The sequence below is a fragment of the Sorex fumeus genome, unplaced genomic scaffold (assembly GCF_029834395.1).
Source record: "Sorex fumeus unplaced genomic scaffold, SorFum_2.1 ptg000006l, whole genome shotgun sequence".
NCBI classification, from domain to species: domain Eukaryota; kingdom Metazoa; phylum Chordata; class Mammalia; order Eulipotyphla; family Soricidae; genus Sorex; species Sorex fumeus.
The window spans coordinates 65,835,087-65,845,823 of NW_026606063.1; positions in this window are offsets into that span (position 1 = coordinate 65,835,087).

The window sequence follows — 10,737 nt, forward strand, 5'->3', positions numbered from 1 at the left end:
CATGTGGAGTTCTTCCTGGGTGGTTAATTCCCAGGTTCTGGTCCCCCTCAGACCTGGACCACCTCTAACGCAGCCAGCTAGGACTGGAAACAGCAGCTATCATCTTGTCACAGCTATAGCGATCCCTTGTTCCTCCACCACCCGCCCTCCTTGAACCACTAAGTTTTCTCCATGGATTGCGTGGTACTTAATAGCAAAGAAAAATAAAAACAGCATCCTCTGGCATAACTGAGAAGACGAGTTCCACGGAAAGTGCCAAAATGTTTTCAAAAGCAACACAGACAACAGAGCGCTTGCATATTTCACCAGGCAGGAGAGTAATTTATGTGATGTATTTTTAACCATGAGAAGTGATAGGGAAAACCACTTATACATAATGAGAATTGAAGATTTGTCAGTTATGTGGTTCCTGCAGTGGCAGATCTGGAGAAATGTTATAAAAATTGCCTGATTACCAACAGACAATGCCTAAAATTAGAGTACTTGTTTCAGTTCCCACATCCCCTAGTATTGGCTGGGAGTTTGGTGCTTGCTTGGAAAATTCTGCTCCCCCTGCACACCACCACCCCTCCCCCCTTATTACAATCGCCTTGCTTCGTTTTTGTAATTCTGTTTCTCAGCTCTCTATTTCTGCCTCTCTATGCTGTGAGAATAGCCTGATGTCAACTCGGAGCAGTGCCATCTCTTCCCCAACATCATTTTCCAAACCCAGATATAAGCTAATATTTACTTTAGTGTCTGCTCCATTGTCAAGTTTACAGTGTCTTTCAGAGGATAGCGGAGTATTTGCCAAATCTGGGTCCCCTTTTCAGAAGTTAGGTTGGCATAGATTATATTTTTTTTTAATTTTTGCTTTTTGGGCCACACCCAGCGATGCACAGGAGTTACTCCTGGCTTTGCACTCAGGAATTACTCCTGGCAGCACTCAGGGGACCATATGGGATGCTGGGAATTGAGTTCAGGTCAGCTGTGTGCAAGGCAAGCACCCTACTTGCTGTACTATCACTCCAGCCCAGGCACTGACCACCTTTGATTTCTCCCTGGAATAGGTGTAGGATGTATAGAGAATGTTTTCTTGATTTCCATGTAATCAAGAAAAGTCAGCAGCAGTGACTTCACACTTAGACGCACACCTTCTCCCAAAGTTCATCCAAGGACCTGACTCTCTTGGGACACGCCTGCCCTGGCCTAAATCCCACCACCCTTTGAGATGTGCTCAAAAGTCTTTGGGAAAGTTTCTGAGGGGCCAATGGAAAAACTTCTCTATAGATAACATGAGCCCTCTAGTGGAAATTTTGCAGGTTACAACCAATCTATTTTTATGATTTTTGAAGATGCTTGTTGGGTTTCTTCTAAATAATTAGTACTTGGAAAATGTGTGTAAATCCCAGTCCTTAGTGCATCTCCCTCTCCCCAAATTCTCCTAAAAATCTCTTCCCAGTTTTCATCATCCTTGGGAATATTTTTTATTACAATCTGTTCACTTCATTCTTACCACTTGGATACCAGAGGATCAGTCAGGGATCTTTTGACCTTGTCTGTGTCTCTGTTGTAGAATCCCTGACTTTCTGACTTCATCAGTAGCGTGCCAAGAATAATAATGCCACACTGGCAGTAGGGCATGTCGATTAACAAACACTCACCTCTGAGCAGAAATAAAACAGTATGGGCCTCCTCATAGAGATCTCGTTTCCCATTTTGCTCTGAATCACAGTTCCATTGCATTTGCATTTCATGGTGTTTCAATATATATCCTAAAGTACTCTAGTCTGCTAGGCCAGTCATAGTTAACACCTACATTTCTGCTCTGTGCCCCAAATAAACTGAATTATGAATGTTTGGGTAGGGCATTGAGAACAGTAATCATTTGTACTTTCACGAAAGGGCTGATGTGAAGCCACTAAAAGCAAGGACACATCCACCAGTGCTCACTTAGATGTTTACTGCAGGTGTTGCAAATCAGTCATCCCCTGCAACTCTGAAACTTTTCCTCAAGAGCAAAAATCCAGGTTGCCCATTAACAATGTTTCGATTCTCTTTGGGATCCCAAAATGTCAGAAAATGACACTCACTGTGTATGGCATCTGAAACAATTATAATTAGAAAGACAAAAAGAAAAATTCAAGGGGCTAGAAGGAGTTATTACAAGGGTTAAGGCACCTGTCTTGCAGGGGGCCAACCCTGGTTAGATCCCTTGAAGCATATATAGTCCAATTAGCACTGCTAGGAGTGATCCCTGAACACAGGGTCAGGAATATGTCCTGAGCGCTGCCACATGTGGTCCTATTCCTCCCCCCACCAAAAAGCCACACAGACACACAAATAAAAATGCCAGTGACTGAAGCACTCATAGTCAAGTGAAGGAGGATGCAAAGCAAACATGAAAATCGTCTGCAAGTCTGTTTAATCATAAACATAAACACGAAAGTACACTTAGTACTAATTCCTCAGTACAACATGGGTTGCTATCAATAAATTCTTTGGTGCTATATGAGATGTTAACAATAATAATGAGTGTCTGTTACTCCATTGGATGTAATATTGAACTTTGTCTATATTGTCTTGGAGACAACAGCAGCTCCTTAACCAACCCTAATTTCTCTTTTATTGATCATATGCAAAATGGATCTCAAATTCCTGTTCTTGCTCTGCCAGGGCCTGGGATCTCAGAGTTTCGTGCTTAAAATTCGAGGAGTCCTTTAAGTATTCAAACAAACAAACAAACACTGTCCTCTCATTGTTCATCGATTTTTGCTCAAGCTGGCCCAGTAAAGTCTCCATTTTGAGACTTCTTGTTACTGGGTTTGGCATATTGAATACGTCATGGGTAGCTTGCCAGGTTGTGCCATGCGAGCGAGATACTCTCGGTAGCTTGCCGGTCTCTCCAAGAGGGCGGAGGAATCAAACCCAGCTCGGCTGGACTGGCTTCGCGCAAAGCAAACGCCCTACCACTGTGCAAGTATTCAAAATCCTTACATTTATTTTTGCCAGCCCCTATCCCACATTCTCTCCAGGGCCCTACAGCTGGTTCTCAAATGTACATCAGATATCACCCTCACTTTTGTTGTTCTGTCTTTCTTTATGGGCTATACCCAGCAGTGCTCAGGTGCACTTAAGGATCACTCCTAGCTGTGCTTTGGGGACTATTTGTGGTACCAGTGATCAAACCTGGGTTGGCTGCATGTAAGGCAAGCACCTTACCCATTATACTATTTCTCAGGCCCTTAAAGTTATCGTGAGACTTTCTACTACCTTTTACAAAAGTATTTACGATTTTAATTCCTTGGCAAGATACTCTTGATAAATGACAAAGGAGCATCCAGGGAAGCAATGAAAAATACATATTACGAAGTATCCAATATGAAGGGAAGTATGAGGCATTTCCAGCCCGGAGTCCTCTCAAGAGTCCTTAAATGCTGGAACAGAATTAATTCTTCTACCGTGCATGCTAAATATGACTTAGACATTTGCTAAGACACTTATGCCTCTGACACCTGTTGAAATAGGAACCTTTGTGAGAGAGGAACCAGATCCAACTATGACACCTTGCTTGAATCACAAAAGTTAGAGCTTTATTTCAAACTGTTGTTATCTGTCCAAATTAATCACTGAGATTCACAGATATATCTTTTGACAATTCAAGCTTAAGTCAAAATGGGAAGTAAAAAATCACAATCCCAATTATGGGGGCAGAATTAGGTGATTTGATTTATAATTGGGTTTCTCAAGGAAAAAGAAAAAAGACTTCATGAACATGCATATGGTTATCTGAAAATATTAATTGCTGCTTACCTAGTATGAAGGGGGTAATAGCCAATGAGGATGTCGCACTATATTTCTTACTGAAATAGGGAGCCCCATATTCTAACAGAAACTCACGGAGTTTAGCACTCTGCCTTCAACAAAGAGACTCTGCATTTTTATTTTTCCCAGATTTGCAGGGATATTGCCAATCCTGAGTGAAGAACTCTCAGGAATATTTTTCCATTTCCCTCATATCTTAACAGGGAAATGCCGTGGAAGTATCCCTGCCCCAACAGAAACTATCACAACCAGATTACACTGTTGGGTCTCTGGGAAGCATGAAAGCATAGCAGAACCAAGTGCCCTAGAGGCACTAACAACACACCAGTGCCCATTCTGCTACCCAACTCAGTGTGCAGCTGACCTAGTCTCACTCTAGATCCTAGTGACTCCTTAGCTCCCAGATCCAGCATTGCTTTATAGCAGCAAGTCAATCTGCCAGTTCTATCAAGATGGCGCTCATCTCTTCCAAGCCCAATAGTGCTGTCCGACAGCATCACCACATTAAAAGATTTCAAAGACATCTGTCGACTCTAAATGTGTCACTGGTTGCAGGAGTTCTTATAGTTATAGTTATAGACTTATAGTCTCTACTCACAGTAGTAAATCATGCTGTATCTGAAGACAACAGTCAATATTGTACTCTGGGACTTTTGTATTCTCTGATTCAAGTTAAAAACAAACAAAAATTCTTATTTGTTTCAATGAGCAGTTTTATAATTCTTGACAGCTGAGAATCACCGCTCCTTAAATTGGTTATGCTTAACATTTGTTTTTAAAATTGAATTGGGTTGGAACTAATGTTTTAAAAGTTCTCCACTGAGATTTTAAAGTTAGAGACACCACAGGGTATCCTATAATTGGGAATGGAAGCTACCCAAAAACTTGCTGATAATGGAGGGAGGTGCTATAATAACAGAGAGCTCTCATCTGCAGCTTGCACTTATGCACAGGGTAGGCAACATATTTTAATTAGAGAATAAAGTAATGCTAAGCTTATGTGTTGGACTTAAGATAAGCCCTCTGATTTATCAGTAATATACTAATTAGTATATATAAACTAATATATATACTATATAATATATATAAAATATATATTAGTATACTAATATATTTGCTCGAGCGGGCCCAGTAACATCTCCATTGGAGACTTTGTTGTTACTGTGTTTGGCATAGCACAGCGGGTAGGGCGTTCGCCTTACAAGCGGCCAACATGGCCGACCCGAGTTCGATTCCTCCGCCCCTCTCGGAGAGCCCGGCAAGCTACCGAGAGTATTCGATATGCCAAACACAGTAACAACAAAGTCTCCAATGGAGACGTTACTGGGCCCGCTCGAGCAAATTGACGATTAACGGGAGGGCCTTTACCTTTACCTTTATACTAATATATATACTATATATGCTAATTAGTAATATACTAATACTTCTTAGTATTAAGTAAGTGCTTCAAAATAAACATGAAGTCTGAGATTCCTGGAATAGCTATCATATAGATTATTTGAACCAAAGTCATCTGGACTCCTCATTGTAAAGTCAAGGACTGTGCACCTTAGATTAGAGGTCAATCTTGACATAATTGACAGTGGTGATGTAAGTGACAGAGAAGGCTAAGCTGACATAGGGTTGTCTTCTTGTGCCTTGCTCTAAATAGCCATGTGACTTTCCAATGAATCCTTATACAGATCTGGAATCAATGCCCCGTGTAAATGAAAAGGACACATGGAGCATACTGATATACAGGAATACAGATGCAAGAGTCAGGATGGAGCACCTTTAAATATTTGACTCTCTGCTGGGTATATAAGGAAAATTGCACTCAGACTCTCTAAACTTCCTTATTTTTGTTTAAGGAAGTACAAGGAAAAAGTTTAGAAAAATACTAAATAATAACCCTTAATTTATCTAATTTTTCTAAGGATTAAGCAAGTTTTTTTAAGTACTTAAACTAGCATCTGACACATAGTATGCTCTAAAAATCTTTTAGATATGAAATAGCACTACACATATTAGAAATTTTGTAGTTATGGTCACAGTAAGTTTGGGGTCATGGATTGTTCCTTGTGGTGTTTGGGGGCCATGCAATGGTGGAGATTGAATGCAGGACTCCACATACAGAACATACACTCCCAACCTTTGAGTAATCGTCCCAGTCCTACATATGTTTCAGGAATGGACCAAATCCAGATCACTGACAAATGCTACCAAATGCTAAAAAGGAGCAGAAGAGTTAATACTTATCACTGATGGTGGAAAAGCAAGATGACACAGCTGCTGTAGAAGAGAGTTTACCAGTTTCTTACAAAATTTAGAACACCCTTAGCATACAATTCAGAAGTTGTATTCTTTGCTAATTACTAAAAGAAGTTGAAAACTTGTCTATACTTAAAACTGGATACAGATGTTTACAGCAGTTTCATTCATAATTGCCAAAATTTAGAAACAACCAAGATGGTCCTGAGATCTTAAAAACAATAAAACAATTGTGATTTTTCCAGAAAATGGAATATTAGCCACTTCTAAAAGGAAATGCATGAAAATATAAGGTATAAACTTAAATTCACATTGTTAAATGAAAGTATTCAATATGTAATAGCACAGCGGGTAGGGCGTTTGCCTTACACTTGGCCAACCCGAGTTTGATTCCCAGCATCCCATATGGTCCCCCAAGCACTGCCAGGGGTGACTCCTGAGTGCAAAGCCAGGAATAACCCCTGAGCATTGCCGGATGTGACCCAAAAAGCAAAAAAAAAGTATTTAATATGTAATGGTTACAAACCATGAGATTCCCACTATATGAGAGTCTAGAAGAAGCAAATTATGTGGATGGTAAGAAGATTACTTGCAGGAAAGGCAAAGGGAGTGATGACTAGGAGGATCACAGAGAATATTTGGAGAAGTGAAACTCTTCTGTATGACTCATGTGGATACATGAATTGTATTGTCCAAATCCATAAAATGTACCACACAGGGTAACCTTACTGGATCACTTGACTCGGTGTTGACTGTGTCTCCAAGTAGGGCCATCTTGTGTCAAATGCACTATTCTAGAGGGGACATAGTGCTGATAATACAGGAGCCTATGGAAGGAAGAGAAAATATACAGCAGACATATGTACCTCAAGGCCCTACTCAGTACTGCTGTAACCCCAAAATTTTACTATTTAAAAATCTAGTCATGCCTACTGTTATCTAAATTCCTTTCTAGTTTTTCACTTGGTATCAGATAAAATAACTATTTACTTCTTGACTAAAGTTGAAGTTGACTGAGTTTCTGAGGTGAACTTGCAGAGCCACTCTTATTCCAAGCACTGCATTGCACATTTCCCTGATTTTGGCTTTCCCTGGGCTGTTACAAGTATTGAACATTTTCCACCCCTCCACCCCTCCACCCCCCACAATTACTTTGTGTGCAGCTGATTACTATTATTATACTTAATTTCCAAAGGAGGAAACAGGCACAATGGGACCTCATCTAGGAGGTGTTATTTGGGCATAAATAACACCTCAGGTGAAACAGGTGAGGCATCATTTGCATCTTGGCATTAAATTAGAAAGACCCCAGGAATATTTTATTCCCAAAATAACAGCCAACAACTGGAAAAACCAGAGTGATTAACTAATGTTCCTTGGCTTTCATAATCACTTGGTAATAAATTCTGAGTTTGAACCATCTGCTTAGAGAATGGACAGCTATAAACACCAGGAGTCCTGAGTCCTTTCTGCTGAAGTGAATTGAGTGCAGAAGCAGATCAGAGGACCCGAATCCAGTACCTGACTCAGCATCACCACAGTCATACAATCTTGACAACTCCTTGAAACTTTCTCAGAATCAGCTCATCAGTTTTGGGTTGTGTTTTTCAATTTGTGGAGTGGTGGTAACACTTCCTCTGATTTGCTTACATCCTGAGGACATGGGTGTGTGGGGGGGGGAATGTGGCATGTTTAGAGAAACAAGAGACAATTCCTAGGTTTTAACTGAATCAATGTGTCTTTCTTCCGATGAGTAGCTGTGTACAAAAATGCATTTATGGAGCTGGAGTGATAATACAGCAGTTAAGATGCTTGCCCTGCATGTGCTTAACAGTTTCAATCCCTGGTACCCCCAGGTAGTCTCCCAAGAACTGCCAGGTTCTTACTCCTGACCCCTAAGTGTGGAGTCAGGAGTAAGCCCTAAGCATTACTGAGCATGGCCCCAAACCAATAGTAATTAATTAATTAATTAAATTAAAAATCCTCTATGACTAATCAAGTCAGTCTTAGATTTCAGATCAAAATAAACTAGAATCAGTGTTAACTCATTGCTGATACAAAGAACTATTGCATTATTAGAATTGTATGATATATATGTATATATGTATTGCATGGTCATAAATGATAGGGCATATAAATTAAAATATTATATAAGCTCAATCATGGTTTCAATCATTAAGTACTTGTTCAAAGTAAACACATTTTTGTTTAAATCACACGTCAAATTTAATATTTAAGAATAGCTAACATCAAAGCTAGCTTCCTCTGATAACCCATGTCTTATCAATAGGAGTGGACTAAGTTATAATTAGCATTGACCCTACTTGATTAAGAATACCATCACCAGTAATGGGAGATAGTGCACCCAAAATGTTCGTATCTTATTATAGGATTCACTGAGAAGAGTACATTAACACTATGCAGCATTCTTAACTAAAGCTCCTGGTTGCATCTGTCAAAACATCAAACAAAACTAAAATGATAGAACTTTGACAAGGTACTTGCCGAGAGCACTTCTAACGTGTCAAGGTTATAAAAGATGAAGGAAGACTGAGGAAAGGTCTCAGATTGGAGTCACTGCAATTAAACTTAATGGGAAATCCTGCATCAAATCCAGGAACAGAGAAAGGCATTGGAGGAAAGACTGGTTAGATTTAAAAAGTGTGACATTCAAGTTCATGACATTGTACTGAGGGTCATTTCTTGGAAGCAGTATTGAAGTTTTATAACAGGTTAACACTGGAGGATAGAGGTTAAGAAGTATGTGGGCATTCTCCGTTCTATCTCTGTGGTGTCCATGTATCTTTAAATTTATTTCAAAATAAAAAGGGAAATTGAAAAAAAAAGACTCAGTGCTTTATTTTCCAGGCCCCAGGCACAACAATTCTTGGGAGGGAGACACTAGAGTTGGAAGTCGATGTGGTGGGAGAAGAAAGATATGACACTGTTGAAATTCATGCAAAGCAAAAAAATTAATGGGATTGTTATTACCACAAAAATGTATACCTGTAAATGATTTATATTAGTCTGTGTACAAATAACTGAGAATTTGTTTGTGAGTTCCTACCATCAATCCTTTATCTTTAACCCACCACTCCTTCTTTGACCTTCCACCTGTCTGATAAAGGGGAACTCCCCCATGAAAGCATACTCAGTTCCAATTTCTGTATCAGCCACTGCAAAAGCAACGGCTCTTTATTTTTACACTGTTCTCCTGAAATATGTCATTAAAGGCTCAGAATAATAAAGACGGCTGTCATAATTAAGCTCCGGGATGTATTTCAAAGAATCACAGACATTGGAGATGAGAAAGACCCAGCAGGTCATCCAAACCCATCTCTTTGCCAGAGGAGGATGACTGTGTGCAATTTGTCAGGTCTTTTATTGGCTATAAAAATTCTAAATGATTCAAGAAATTTACCACATTGTATAAATTATGATAAAAAGTTTACCTAATTCCTGGATAATTCTTAAAGAAGGGGGAGAAATAATTCACTGAATAGATTTTTAAAAACAATCACTGTTCAACTTAGAATATATTTTCCAAGGTGAAAATATGGTTATTTTCCATTCCCTGTGACAGCCTGGGCTTATTGTTATGCAAGAGTGGTTTCTCTGCATCTGATCATTTAAAATTTAGCTCTGACCCCAGATGTCCCTCACACCATATTAGAAAATGTGTATTGCAATAGTTCCAACTCCTTCTTGCTCATATATAAGTTCTGGAATGGAACACAGCTATATAAAATTCTACCTGTGCTTCATATTTTCTAGTGCAAGAATGAAATCCAGAAAGGACTTCAAATAAAGACACTAAAACTGTTCCTATTAAAGTAGAGGGAGAACTTCCTCAATCAGAATCTGAAATGCTGGCAAATTTCATAATAGCTCTGTGGTGTTCCCGTATGCAAATTCCTGCATGATCTGAAAATTCATAACGATATAGAAACCTGGTAGGAATTTTCTACCACAACTACAGTAACAAAAGCAGGAGTAGGTAGAACGTGATGGTATGTTGAGGAGAAACACTGTAATGGAAGTGTTCAGAACAAGCTCAGGAAACACACCCTGGGAATATGTTTTGATTGTGTATAGTGTGGAAACTCAGCAGAACAAAGAATATAGATAGTTAAAATCCAGTGAAATATGTGACCAAGGCATCTAGAAAGAACCTGCCCACCGATGTTCATCTGTCATTCTGTGCTGAGCTGAGAAGCAGGAAAACCACTTAGATTGTATCAAAACTTCCTATTTTTTCTTGAGGTTCTGCTTCTTTTTGTCATAAGTCTTCTCTACTATATGCAAAAAGCTCTTTTTAAAACATCTTAAAAACTGATCTGTACTCTATGTGAGAGGAAAAATACAGCATTTTAGCAAAAACAATGCCTAATTTTTTTTTCAAGGAACCATATTTGGGTACATCATGTCTGCAATCAGTCATGGTAGAAACACATTAAGAAGCATATCCCAACAACCAGAAGTTCTGTATTTGAAATCATTCATCACTCTTCTTTTAACATGACTGCATGGAAAATTTACACAGGCAGGACCCTGTTTACAAATGGTTTGTGTTCCAAAATTTTATTTGTCAGTTGGTTAAAATCTAAAATGTGCTTTACAAAGACCCTGTCCTGTTAACAATAGCTAATTTCCCAGGGCAGTTCACAAATGCCTTTGAACTCA